The following is a 14,810-nucleotide window of genomic DNA, read 5'->3' as shown; positions in this document are numbered from 1 at the left end:
GATATCTAAAGATTTGTAAATCTACAATGCGAACGATGGGTCTATGGTAAAGAGAGAACCTTTGTACTGGTTTCAATAAAGAAACGTGGAATACAGGATCTATCTTGTATTTTGAGGGGGGTTGAAGCTCCATTGCCATTAAGATAGTTCAGCAGGTTGAGCGCTTGCTGCTGTAATCTATGTGTGATCTGCAGGCTGCAGGTTTGAATCCCGGCAAAGCCAACTCAGCCTTTCATTCTTCTGAGGTCGATAAATAAGTACCATTTGGGATGACGATGATGTTTGTAAATATGTTCTATGAACAACGCTAAGGCATAAACGCTATATAAATAACAAAAAAAAATCATAAAATCAATGCAATCATAGTCACCGGATTGATGATAGGTTGTATTTTAAAATGTCCAATGTGTCATTGTTTCAGTTTCTTGTTGCATAGAGGTATTCAAATATGCCTCGTCTACAACCAGACTTCATCATGGATCTTATAATCAGGAGTGGGTCTTCTTTTCCTGTTAGCAAATAAGCAGGTATGTACTTGTACATCTTGTATATTTCCCTCAGCTTTCTGAAAAACTGTTTGAATGTGGGAAACATATTCCTGAGCTGCAGGCAGTGCATGCACTACTGGTTGGACTGGTCACAGGAATAGAAACAGGATGTATACCGGAAGCCAAGTGAAACGGTGTGTCTTGTATTGATGTATGAAAATAATCATTATAGGCACATTCTGCCAGGGTGAGTAATTAAGTCCATCCTTTTTCATGTTCCATCACAAAGCATCTTATATAGTTGGCTAAAGTTTGATTATCTCTTTCACTCTGCCCATCACTCTATGAATGGTATGCAAAGGAATAACTTAACTTGACACATAGGTCATTGCTGATGGATTTTCAACATACTGATATGAATTGAGTCCCTCTGTGACGAAGGTACTAGGTATTCCATGAAGTCAAACGATATCTTACAGAAAACATTGTGCTAGTTTTGGTTCTGAGAGTATTTCCTTTAAAGCAATGAAATGTGCCATCTTTGTAAAGGAGTCTATTATGGTTACAATGAGTGTATATCCATCTTTGTTGGGAAGGTCTGCGATCAAATCCATGATGTAGGCTTGACAGGTGTTGTCTGGGATGTGGTAAAGGATGCATAATTCCAATGGGTTTCTACTGATAGCTTTAGCACAAGGACATACTCTGCACCCTTGGCGTAGGTTGCTCTGTCTTTCCTCATGGTATCCTGTCAAGCAAATCTCTGGAGCTTCTTTAGGGTTTTTTGGATTCCAATATGGCCCGAAAATGGAAGATCATGACATCAATACAGTCGTGTGTGTAAACTGGCTTGTGTGGGTAGCCAAATACATTGTTTGTGAAGCAACAACCCTTGCACTTCGGTATTTTCAACATCCTTTTGGAGGTACTGCTTCTTCATGGAGGACATATACATCTTTCTAAATGTTGCTTCGTAAGGTAGAAGAGCAGGACAAACAACTAGCAGTATTTTGTCTGGGGATATGAAAAGAATCCCTTGCAGTTCTTCCTCCAAAGTCTTCCATGCATGGGATAAAGGATATGCCTTCGTATTCTGATTTCATGGTTTGAATGTGACAATTAAATTGAATCTCGAAAATAAATTAATCCATCGCTTTTGTCTTTGGTTGGTGGATTGAGCAGTTTTCAAGAACCCATATTCCTATGTTACGAATAGACGATCGTATGGCGTGTGTCTTCTATAAGATGCCTCCAATTTACAAAGTAATCCTTAATAGCCAACAACTCCTTCTCGAAAATACTATAATTTTGCTCCGCTGGAGTTAGCATGAGTGAATACTAGGCATGGGATGATATTGTTGTAAATTCCTTTCTTTCTGTAATTTGAGGGCCCCTAAAGTATAGTTGGAAGGATCAGTTTCCAGAAAATAGAGCAATTCGGGATCAGGTAAACATAGTACTGGTGAAGACATGAATTTGATCTTCAGCGTGGTGAATGCCTTTTCTGTTTCCAGAGTCCATGTGAAGGTACATCTTTTTTCAGTAATCTAGTACCAATATGTGGAAATATTCCAGGACAAATCTTAGAAAAAAATTGGAGAACCCGATAAATCTTTGGAGTTCCTTTACATCGTAAGTGGTGGTCATTCGATGATGGCAGAGATCTTTCGAAGGTTCATTTCAATCACTCCAGGCATCACGACATATCCTAAATAAGGAATGCAGTTTTGATGGAGTTTGTATTTAGAGACCTTGGCATATAGTTGGAATTTCCTCAATCGTTGAATGACTTCTTTAACATGAGGGATGTGGGTTTCATAAAATGGTAATAATATGAGGATATTACCCGGATAAATAACCACGTGTATGTCTAAAATGTTGTGGAAAATTTAATTGAGGAAATATTGAAACACTGCAGGATCATTGCATAAACCGAATGGCATGACGATATATATTTGAAATGTCCATAACGGATTCTTAAAGGGGTTTTACATTCTTTGACTTCTGACTTTCTCATGAGATTATAAGCCCCCTGGGGATCAAGTTTGGTAGCAATCCGGCTGTCCCTGACCTGATCCAACATTATATGTATTAGTGGTAATGGGTAGCGATTTTTGATTGTAATGGTGTTAAACTGGCGGTAATCTCCGCATGGCATGAGTTTTGTCTCGTCCTTTTTGGAAATTAAAGAAATCGGCACACCGGTAGGAGAGGGGAATGCCGGATGAAGCCCTTTTGGAGGTTATCTTCAATGTATTGCTTCAAGATAACATTTTCCTTTTAGGAAGGTGCATTGGTGCGCCTAAGTGGTATCTTGGCAAGGGTAGTAATACGATAGTACAATCATACTCCCAATGCGGAGGGAGTTTCTAAGCTTCTTTGGGATCATATTAATCTGCATACCCTTTATATTCAGTTGGAAGATGAAGGTGCGTGACCAAAGCCTGTTGAGGTAGACTGGTGGGGATACGGCTATTTTGATTCTGGGTTTTGGAATCAACCAGAACAATGGAAGGTAACTCCTGTGAGCATTAGGACAGGCATTGGTCACCTTGAAAGGTGAACCAATGTTATTTCCAATCTTTAAGGGGATTGTGATATTTTAACTATGGTATACCCCAACTGACCTGGGAATGAGACGCTGCAGTGGCATCAAAATATATATATTCTCTATGATGGGTGGCACAAATCATAAGGCTGGAAGTGGTTTGTAAGGAAATAGGCCCTTATATTAGAGGGGAACCATCCACTGAGATAATTGGTTCTGTTTGGGTATTAGAGACAAGGGGAATGCTAGTCTGATGGGAGAAAGAGGTAGCAATAACATTTCCTGTGGCCCCACTATCCACCAAGATGTTAACCCCTTCTCTTTTCTGGGTGTCCCAAAATAAATCCACTACTATGAACATGTGAGCGAACTGACTGGGCATGATAGGGCAAAGACTAGACAAAAACTAAAATTCTCTTTTAAGAATGATCCAACGAGTTTCCCGCTGGAGAAGGACTTTGTGGGCAAGTCCTTACTGAAGGTCCCATATCTCAACAATAAGAATATAGGTTTAATCTCTTTCTTCTTTCTCTTTCTTCAGAAGTCATGGTCCTCTAGTGCTCCCCAACTGCATGAGTTTGGGCTCATTAGACTGTGAGATTTCCTTTTCTCAACGAGGCGCAGTTTTACAGAATTCCCATCTTTTCTTTTCAGCCTTTCGTTCACTAGTTTTTTGATCTATTCGGATCATCAAAGATATGAGTTCATTCATGTTATCAGGTAGAGCCACAATATGACTTGTTTCACCATTTAACTCTTGTTTTTGGGCCTTTGAAGAACACTATGAGTTGGGCATCTTCTGGCCAATTAGTTTGTGTTACCAAACCCCTGAAGTGATCTATGTATGACAAAAGGTGTTGGTTCCCTTGATGGATGTCTAACAACTCATTGCGTAGAGACTGAATGGCATATTGCCTATCAAACATTGTTTGGAAAGCATCGAAAAACCCATCATACTCTAAGAATAAGGGGATATTGCAATCAACATAGGGGGTGGCCCAAGCCAATGCGGTCTTATCCAAATTAAACAATATAAAAGACACTTTGGCATGATCTGAGGCATAGAGTTGGGGTTTATTGAGAAAATGGTTGCAACATTGAGTCATGAAGGCTTTGAACTCCTTGGGATCTCCCCTATACTTGGCAGCCATTAGGGGAAGGAATTCCTTGATAGTTACCGGGACCTAGTAAGGAAGCAGGGGTCAATATAGGTCAAGATGCACCCCCCCTGCACTGGTTGTAGGGGAAGCCCCCATTCCCCAAACATGACTTAGGGGAGTGATTTTCTTAGCTATTTGCTCAACTGTTCCCTGCAATGCCATCATTGATTGAAATAAGATGGCATTTTCCTGTCGAGAAGTGGCTACATCCACTTGCAATTTCTAAACTGCGGAGGCTAGATCTTTTAGTAATGCCTACATGACTAAGGAGACAAAATAGGGTTCTTGCAATCTGTCACAAACCTGGATTAGTCAGCCAACCTTCTCAGGAGTCTTGGAGACAAGACACCTCCAACCCGTAAGGAACCATCTACGAGTCTCCCTCAAAAACCCTACCTCGTGCTATGTGGCACACGCCCTGATCTGGATTTCAGAGGTGCATGAGCTGCATAGCAGTGACAAAAAGGACATGACTTTAATATACTATGACAAGGGAATAATGGAGAGGAGTAGATATAGTAAGAGGATTTACCTGTGATCTGCTCAACTCCAGTGTGTAACTTAGGCAGCATCTTAGTACATCAAAGAGCCTCTTGGAAACATTAATGGCTCACAATGTCTTAAAAGTAACAAGAGGGAGTAAATGCCTAGAAAATGGAAAGTAATAATATACACTAAATGCTTTATAAACTTGGGAGGATCCTTGGCAGGAAATGACTGCTGCAAGAACGGCATACAGCAGCACTGAGCCTTCCATATGGTGTTCATAGTGTGCATGTGGTTCCCCTTAAAGCTAGTGAGGTGTGCGATCAGCGGTTGAGAGAAAAGGACATGCACACACGCAGAGAACGTTAAGGCTCTCTATCCTCACCGCGTCTATAAGCGACAGCCCCCTCCAAACCTTAAGGCGAGCCAGTAGACTCTAAGTGGGGAAGAATGTGCGGAAGGACAAATGTGTACTCAATGCAGCGGTAAATCGGTTCTAGGTGCGGGGGACCTAACAGAGGCAGAGGATGATAGTAGAGTAGGCGGAGTATACAATTTAGAAGGAGAGAGTGTGGGGAAGGTCAGGAGAGAGTCTCTAATTTTGGAAATGTGTGCAGTGACGTTTTCAGCTAGGTCATTATTTGTGAAAGTGGAGTTAATAGTCATAGATTTAGTGAGGATTGAGTTTATGGTGCTCATAGTCAGCGAGGATGGTTGGAGTGAGAGTCAATGAGGGTTAGGTAGAATTCCCTTAGGGCTCCATCAAGAGAGGGCTTGAAAGAGTTCAGGGCAAAGGGTCTGCATGTGAGTGGGTATGCCTCCATTTGTGCATCAGCCGATGCATGTCTGTGCAGAAAGAGCCTATGAATGGGGTGACCCATGATTGAGGATGCTGAGACTTGGGTGTGAAAGTAAGCAGTGGGAAGTGAGAGGAGAATGAGTTATATAGTATGGATTGGAAACTGGAGATGGCAGTGTTGGTGGAAGAGGCATCAGGTGTGAAGGAGGGGGTGGGAACTGTAAGTCAGAGAGAAAGGGAGGAATGGCATAATGTTTAAATTTCCTTTCAGTAATAGGGGAGGCAAGTGGTGAGGAGAGGTCAGTGGTTGGATAGGAGATGGTAGTGGAAATGATTGAGTGTTCAGATAAGGATGGTGTGAGAGTAGTATTAGTGGCTGAGAGAGAGGTGGAGATGAATAAGAGATCCAAAGAGTTACACCTTGTGTAGGTAGGTAGGTTATGAACAGAGTGGAGAGTGTGGTCACTAAGAAAAGACTGAATATCAGATTTCTGAGAAGTGGTTTGCATATAGACTGAGCATTCCAGAGTGCAATGTTCAGTTGATGTGGTGAGGAAGAGTAGAGAAGTTGAGTATCAGATAAATAGAGGTGAGGTGGATCGGCGCTAGATGAGGTATGGTTAGCTCATCGGCTTTGTTTGCTGGAAGCAGATGGAAGTGAAATGGAGAAGTGGGAGTTTCGAGTTGTATGTTTTATAACAGGGATAGGAAAGGATGAATTTGTAGCATGATTGAAGGAAACATAAGGATAGGTGAGTAGGAGGCCAGCAGGAGGCGCTGAAGTATATGGATTATAGGTGAGTAATGCAGTGTGGAGAGACAGCACAGTCATTTGGTAGTTTGTGGTACTCACAAGTGCAACAGGGATAAAGGCAAAAGCAAAGGCTCAGAGGCAAATAGGCAAAGAGGCTTGTCAATGGTGGGTCTTCAACCTTTGCAGTTTCGCCCATAACTGGGATGCCGCTGGCTGGACACCCATAGGGAGTTGAAGGGATGATACACAATCTCGTAACCTGATTGCCTGCCTAGTCCATCAGTGGTTGGTCTCTCTGCTATTCTCCCTAGTGTTTCTGGGATGAGGTGATTTCTTCTTATAGATTTTTTGGTGGAACATTGTGCAATTCCTTAATAATCAGGGAAAGGAAAGTTGATCTACAATTGAAAAAGATTAGGGTGCGGTCCTAATAAATCCAGATATTTGTCCCACACCTCATAGTTGTTTTTTACAAAATTGCAGTCGAAACAAGCAAGAAGAAATCTTGAATAGGAAAGACAGTATCGAAGATCAAAATGATAAGTGATGAGATCAAAAGAAGGCTTCATGGGTACAAATCATCTTGATCAGTTCTTTCTATGAGAAAGTCACAGACACAATCAAGTGGTTAACAAAGAACTGATGAACCAGTATACCCAAGGAAATAAATTTGCAGTGATCAGAAAAATTATTCAACATTAAGAGTTTCTGCATTTTGAAGGGAAGCATAAGGGAAGGAGAGGGAACCTTATTAAATAAAGGTGATAGTAAAGGTTTTAGACAAAGAAACCATTTTGGGACATAATGATGATCCAATTGACACTGCAAAAGATGGGAAAGAGCCACATGAAGTCTAGTAGCAAGAGTTACTCACGGCCCTGTTCAAAGACAGGTCCATGGAGAAGTGCAAACCAAGCTTGAAGGGATCTCAGCCCCTAGTCAAATCAACGAGAACAAGTCTTGAAGTAATTTCCCCTTTTCCACGCATCACAATAGCTTATATTTGCTCTAGTTCGAAGACTCAGACGACCTGATTTACGAAAACATTATTCAATTGGAAAATCCCATTGAAAATCGTGTTGTAAATCAGGTCCATATTTGTGATATGTTCAACTTCTATTTGCTCTGGATACGACACGGGTATTTGCTGCCATCTAAAAAGAGGCTACCCCTAGTCCCAACTAGCGGTCAAGTTTTGATGTTCACTACTGTTTTACGGCTATGGGTTTCTACCCATGTTTCCTGCGCATATTTGAATTATCTGTCGCAAAATGTGATGCCAAAGGTGTTTTTTTTGATAAATGGACACCCATTCTATCCGAGCAAGGTGTATTTCATGTATGAATCGGAGGTCCATTTTAAATGTTTTATGATATGTGATGATTGCCTTATGATTGATCTAGAAAAAGCGGTAAACACTTTATCCACCTCCAATAGGAGGATAGCGTTCCTCTTTCGCAAAAATGACTACCTTCTGGTATTTACTTGTCTACGTATTGATGACAATGGTGTACCATTCAGCCTTGACTGAATGGTTTGCATTTCAGGCTTTTTTAATTCTTGACAGCAGTGCTAAAAATGGTTAATGCAGTACGAGAGAGAGCTTTGGCTATCGCTGCACTACCTTATTGGCCTGAAAACGACCGTAAAACCACTAGTTGACGCAGTACCTTGGAGATTAACAGGCCGATTCATGGAATAATTAGCGCGGCGCAAGTGGCCAAAAACGTGCGAATCGCAGTGGAATAGCGAAAATCGCAGTGGAATAGCGAAAATCGCACGAAAAGCAGCGCACATCGATTCATGGAAGGCCGTGCGCGAGAAAACCATCGGACGTGCGATAAGAAAGTGCGCGGCGCACGTTGGCGCACAGGCCATCTAACGGCATGCGCCAGGTCACAGCGTAAATCGCACAGTCCACAGCGAAAATCGCACATAGCGCGGCGCACGCAACAAAAGTAGGCGGAACACGGGGCGTAACACTCGGAATGGGGAACAACTTGCCAAAATGTGGGCGTCACGGGGGAAGCACAGGGTAAAAGTGCGCAGAACGCCCACACGCTCGCCTACAACACGTATTCATGGAATAGAATAGGTCAAAAAAGCGCACGCTCAAACCAGCGCACAGGCACAAACACGACCGCCACAAGAAAGCAGGCGGTAGCGTCTCAGCGGCTGTAAGAAATGTGCGCCAAAAGGTGCGCCAACAAATAGCACCCATATACTGCCATGATGAATGTCCTATACTGTGGCCCTCCAGGACAAATGAGGTGCAAAGGGGTACCCACAAACACGGACACGCTGACAAAAAATACGTGTGCGCGGGAAGTCTCACACGCGATTTGGCCGGGTACGTGGATTTCAGGGGTGCGCGGGAAGGTCCACATGCAATTCCATCAGGGTAGGTGTATTTCAGGGGTGCGCGGGAAGTTCCACACGCGATTACAGCAGGGTACGTGTATTTCAGGGGTGCGCGGGAAGTTCCACACGCGAATAGCCTGGGCGCGTGTATTTCAGGGGTGCGCGGGAAGTTCCACACGCGATTCCAGCAGGGTACGTGTATTTCAGGGGTGCGCGGGAAGTTCCACACGCGAATAGCCTGGGCGCGTGTATTTCAGGGGTGCGCGGGAAGTTCCACACGCGAATAGCCTGGGCGCGTGTATTTCAGGGGTGCGCGGGAAGTTCCACACGCGATTACAGCAGGGTACGTGTATTTCAGGGGTGCGCGGGAATTTCCACACGCGAATAGCCTGGCCGCGTGTATTTCAGGGGTGCGCGGGAAGTTCCACACGCGATTACAGCAGGGTACGTGTATTTCAGGGGTGCGCGGGAATTTCCGCACGCGAATAGCCTGGCCGCGTGTATTTCAGGGGTGCGCGGGAAGTCTCACACGCGATTACAGCAGGGTACGTGTATTTCAGGGGTGCGCAGGAAGTTCCACACGCGAATAGCCTGGCCGCGTGTATTTCAGGGGTGCGCGGGAAGTTCCACACGCGAATAGCCTGGGCGCGTGTATTTCAGGGGTGCGCGGGAATTTCCACACGCGAATAGGCTGGGCGCGTGTATTACAGGGGTGCGCGGGAAGTCCCACACGCGATTACAGCAGGGTACGTGTATTTCAGGGGTGCGCGGGAATTTCCACACGTGAATAGCCTGGCCGCGTGTATTTCAGGGGTGCGCGGGAATTATCACACGCGATTTGGCTTGGTACGTGTATTACAGGGGTGCGTGCGAAGTTACACACGCGATTAGGCTGGGTGGGTCCTGTCACCCTCGACGGCCCCTGCAGGCAGCCCACAAAACAGGGGACTACCCTGCACACCTGCTCATGTCTCCCACCACCCCCACCCCCCCAGTCACCAGGGGTACCCTCCACCAGGCCCCCACTCATGTCTCCCACCACCCCCACCCCCCCAGTCACCAGGGGCAGCCTCCACCAGGCCCCCACACATGTCTCCCACCACCCCCACCCCCCAGCAGTGCAGGGGCAGCCTCCACCAGGCCCCCACTCATGTCTCCCACCACCCCCACCCCCCACCATCCAGGGGCACCCTCCACCAGGCCCCCACACTTGCCTCCCACCACCCCCACCCCCCCCACCATCCAGGGGCACCCTCCACCAGGCCCCCACTCATGTCTCCCACCACCCCCACCCCCCACCATCCAGGGGCACCCTCCACCAGGCCCCCACTCATGTCTCCCACCACCCCCACCCCCCAGCAGTGCAGGGGCAGCCTCCACCAGGCCCCCACCCATGCCTCCCACCACCCCCACCCCCCACCATCCAGGGGCACCCTCCACCAGGCCCCCACCCATGTCCCCCACCACCCCCACCCCCCCAGTCACCAGGGACACCCTCCACCAGGCCCCCACTCATGTCCCCTATCACCCCCACCCCCCCGCCACCAGGGGCACCCTCCACCAGGCCCCCACTCATGTCTCCCACCACCCCCACCCCCCAGCAGTGCAGGGGCAGCCTCCACCAGGCCCCCACACATGTCTCCCACCACCCCCACCCCCCCGCCACCAGGGGCAGCCTCCACCAGGCCCCCACTCATGTCTCCCACCACCCCCACCCCCCAGCAGTGCAGGGGCAGCCTCCACCAGGCCCCCACACATGTCACCCACCACCCCCACCCCCCCAGTCACCAGGGACACCCTCCACCAGGCCCCCACTCACGTCCCCTATCAGCCCCACCCCCCCGCCACCAGGGGCACCCTCCACCAGGCCCCCACTCATGTCTCCCACCACCCCCACCCCCCAGCACTGTGGGGAACCTGCCAGCAGGCCCCCACACATGTCCCCCTGGCCCCAGGTCCTGACGATACACAATCATGGCAGTAATGGCCAGCATACCCAGCACAAACACCCAGGCAAGGATTGCATCCACCCACATAGTGAATGCAATCACATGACACAACCCCAATGCCAAGTATGCAAAAGAACACATGTCCGTCACACACACATACACAATGGGTGCAAGTGAATGTCAAAACCCATATCATGACATGTAACAAACCAATGAGAAAATAACACAAGTGTAAGAAAATATAAAAAATGTATTAAATACCAAAAATAAGTGAACTTTTCAAACATACAACGATGTGGCTAAGTAAATAAATGGTCCATGTCCGAGAACAAAAGTGATAAACAAAAAAACAAAGGAATAAAAAATAAAAATGAATTTGTCCAAAGCAATATCATGTCATAGGAAATTAATGAAAAACCATTACGTCATGGTGAAAACAATAAGAAATTAAAAAAATGTATCTCCCAAAAAAACAAACTATATACAGGAATGTTCCAGGGTCCATGAGCCCAACACCAAAAATGAAACCTACCACTAACTAATGAAAAATATATGTACAAAAAAGTGCCCATTGTCCGAGCGGTCCAAAATAATAAAAATAAATAAAGGAAACCTAGCACTAACTAACTAAATAACTATATACAAAGGCAGCGGGCAAGTCCTGCGGCTCACTTGGTGATGTTGCTGGCCAGGGCATCATCGAACTCCATGTCGATGTCCTGGAGGCGGGACTCTGTCCTGGCCCCGAGGTCTCGCAGGGACAACCCCATGTCCACCTCAAACTCCCTGCGGGCTTCCTCTAGGCACTCAGCCCGCCTCAATGCCCGACGCATGGAGAACTCCGCCCTGACCATGGCGAGCCGCTCCTCTTCCGCCCGCTGCCGCTCCGCACCTATCCGCTGGCCAAACTCCTCCCACACGGAACACACCACCATCCCAGGGTTGCCCTGCCCTCCGGCCGATGCCTGCCCCTCTGATCTTGATGGCCCCGAGCCATGATGCCTCCCACGTCGAGCCCGCTGCTGCCTCCGACGCCACTGCCTCTGCCAGCACGACGGCATCCAGGCTGATGGAAACCACCGACGCCGTCATGCACGTGCCCTGCCCGATGATGCCGTCACATCTTCCATCTGCTGGGGTCCACTTGCTGTGTTGTCCACCCCTGCTGGACCTCCGACTCCCAACTGTGGCAGGGATGGGATCCCCACCGAGCTGGCTGCATTGGTCGGGGCAGGTCCACAGGGGGCCCTGGTGGCATCTGGGCCGGAAGACGGCAAGGAGAATGACCGGTGGATAGCCTGCACAGAGGAGGAGAGGGCCGTCAGATTGGCCAACACATGCAGGAAACCCCCGAACATGGCCGATCCCAATTGGGCCACGTCGGCACGGTGCACTTCGTGATGACGTGCGTGCTCCTCCCGGGAAGCACGCACGTCATCACGAATCACAGCCGTGCGCATCGCGACCCCAATCAGGACCTTCTCCACGCGGCCAGGGGTTACCACGTCCGCAGGTGGAGGGGAGTCAGGTGACATGGACATCCCCTCTACCTGCGGACGGGCCTGGGACGGGGCATCCCTGCTGGTGCATGGTGGTGCACTCACAGGGTCAGGGACAGTGACATGCACAGGCCCCTCCACGGTGACCTGTGCTGCCTCCTGCCCCTGGCCCTGGACTGCACCACTTGCACCAGCAGGGATGCTCCCACCAGGCCCCATGTGTGCACCAGTGTCGGCCTCCTCCTCCTCTGTGCAAACCACAAACCTGGATGGCTCCTCACCGTCTCCCGCCGTAGCAGGCCCCTGTGGGGGCTCACCCACCCCTTCCGCTGCAGCCGTGGGGGCATCCCCACCGCCTTGCTCCACAGCGCCGTCTCCGCCCTCTTCTTCACTAGCCGCTGCGTAGAGGGAGACAAAGGACACAAGCATCAGGCTACTGTACAATGGTCCCCTAGACAGGAAGCAATAGCAGATGAGCACCACTGTCAAAGTACACTTCCATCATGTCCCTCCACAACACATGGGTCAGTCCAGGCAAAACACACACAGTAACAGGCATGGTGCATGCAATGGACATTTCCATGCATGTCCAATGGACTCTTGAAACATTCAATGATATGTAACTCACATGCATCATGGCTCATGCATATCACATGCACACACTTCACCTCAGTCACATCCATCTGGCCCCAAACACACCGAACACAGGCGAAACAAGGGTAAGTTGGGTGCGTCACTGAATCTGTGCATTGTCACACACATGTGTCATGCATCCATGGCATGCACAAGTCACAGACACGCAGGTCAGGCACACAGACATGGCTACCATATATGTACCTGGCATCAGCACCCATCCTTCACCCCCATCCATGTCCAGGTACAGAGACTGGCATGCTCTCATGTCCAAAATCTGCATAGGGCTCCCCATGCTGCATTTCAACACATGCAACAACCATGTGGGTCACACATCACTGGTCGCACATGCATTACCATGATGTCCCTGCACACAAAAATGCATACATGGCCCATGGCACACATACAGGCAAGTATCATAGAACCAGCACACCGCAACATGCCCTGTCTCACACAGTAATGCTTGGACACATACCGCTCAACTCCAGACGGGCCTCCCTCTCAAGGACCTGGGCGTGGAGCGCTGGGCGTACGCGTTCCAGGACCCTCTTCTGGATGGAACTCATGCGGCCCCGGCCCCCCTCCACGAGGCGCCGGGCCTTCACAAGGGTCCTGGACCTCAAGTCCTCCCAGCGCTTCTTGATCTTCTGGACGTTGCGGGTTGCCACCCCCTCCGCGTTGATGGCAACCACACAGTCGGCCCAGATCCTCTCCCGTCCTTCCTTGCTGGCGCGGGACGATCCAAAGAGGGCATCATACTGCCCCAGGACATGCTCCACCAGGACACCAACTTCGGTGGCAGTGAAGCTGGTGCCCCTCTGCCCCTCTGGCCTGGGGTTGCCACTGGTGCCAGATGTGGAAGTGCCCGACATGGCAACCCCAGAGGCAGGTGTGGGTGGGCAACTGGGTCCTGGGGCTGGGCTGTGGAGCGATGTAATCCCAGTTGGGAGTCTTCAGTTCCAGCAGGGGTGGACACAGCAACTGGACCCCTGCAGATGGCTGATGTGCAGGCACCAAATGGCAGGGCACGGTGGCAGCAGGCAGGCAGGCAGGCAGGCAGGCAGCAGCAGATAGCACGTGGGAGGCTGCTCGGGGCACTGGGGGGCAGTAACTCGGCCTTCTGGGCAGGAGCGTGGTGTTCCGTGTGTTTTCGGGTGGCCAGCTTGATACGGAGTGATTTGGCACGTGAAAATCCTGCACGTCAGCGTGAAATCCGAGGAAAGGCCCTTAGCGCGTAAGCGCGTCAGCACGCATACGCGATTCTATTGGACCAGAGTCCCTCAGCGCGTAAGCGCGTCTGACGTGACCCGCACGGGCGTTCCCCACTCAGCACGTGATGACGGAACACACGTGGAAATACTGCACGTCAGAGTGTCATCGCGTGATTGGCCTATGTACGTGTATTTCATTGCGTGTAATTGGACAAAAGTGTGCGTACACGCGATTGGCCTATGTACGTGTATTTCATCGCGTGTAATTGGACAAAAGTGCGCGTACACGCGATTGGCCTATGTACGTGTATTTCAGGGGTGCGCGGGCACTTACACACGCAAGTACGTCAGTGCACCTGTATGCCTGCTGCGTGGGAATTTCCACACGCTATTGGAGTGGGAACTAGATTCCAGGGGTGCGCGGGTCACACGCTCGCCTAGAACACGCGCAAAGCATTAATTTGCGCACTTTTCAAATAACAAGCCAGATGCCAGGATGAACATACCGTTCCTAGCAGCAGTGGCAGTGGGCTACCAAAGGAGGAGGAGGAGGAGAGTCAGGGCCAGAATATTCACACCCAGAACCAGCCTTTTCGGGATGCCTGATGACCAGGTGTATGGAAGGTACAGGTTTCCACCACACATAATACTGGACCTGGTGAGTGAGTGGGAGGATGACCTCACATCACCCACCCTGTGCTCTCAAGCACTCAGCCCCCTGGAGAAGGTCCTCAATGTACTGCACTTCTTAGCCACTGGATCATTTCAGCGGACAAGTGCCATAGTGGGTGGGGTGTCACAGGCCACCCAGTCACGCTGCCTACACCAGGTCTTGGACATCATCACTGCACGCCCATCAGTCCGCAGGCACATATACCTGCCCAGAACACCTGCTGAAAGGCATGCTGCCACCCTGGATTTT

This window comes from Ambystoma mexicanum, chromosome 12 (genome assembly GCF_040938575.1).
Source record: "Ambystoma mexicanum isolate Mex_15411 chromosome 12, UKY_AmexF1_1, whole genome shotgun sequence".
Lineage (NCBI taxonomy): Eukaryota > Metazoa > Chordata > Amphibia > Caudata > Ambystomatidae > Ambystoma > Ambystoma mexicanum.
This window is presented reverse-complemented; position numbering follows the sequence as displayed.